The following is a 361-nucleotide window of genomic DNA, read 5'->3' as shown; positions in this document are numbered from 1 at the left end:
TGAGGTCCCTGCCCGCCCCTCAGATAGAGCCGACCCCTGCCCGCTCCCTGCCTGTCACTGGGGGGGGTGGGTTTGCTGCCAGGGCTGTAGGACCCCAAAATGTTCTGTCTCCACAACAGATGCAAACTCCCCCCCCGCCCCCGATGAGGATGGAATGGGGGGGCGATGGAGAAGGGGGGGGTGTCCCAGCCCCCAGGCTGGAGCCCACCAGATTGGGAGTGGTGTCCTGTAATAAATAAATAATTCATTAAAAAATAAATCCCAGCGCCGATCCTAATTCCAGTGACACCCCTCCCATCCCAGGCGCCCCCCCTCCCCGGAGCAGGTTTTCCCGAAGAGGCCACGCCTCCTGATTTGCATA

The sequence above is a fragment of the Athene cunicularia genome (assembly GCF_003259725.1).
Source record: "Athene cunicularia isolate RWA chromosome 23 unlocalized genomic scaffold, athCun1 chr23_part2, whole genome shotgun sequence".
NCBI lineage: Eukaryota > Metazoa > Chordata > Aves > Strigiformes > Strigidae > Athene > Athene cunicularia.
Note: the sequence above shows the minus strand (reverse complement) of the source record.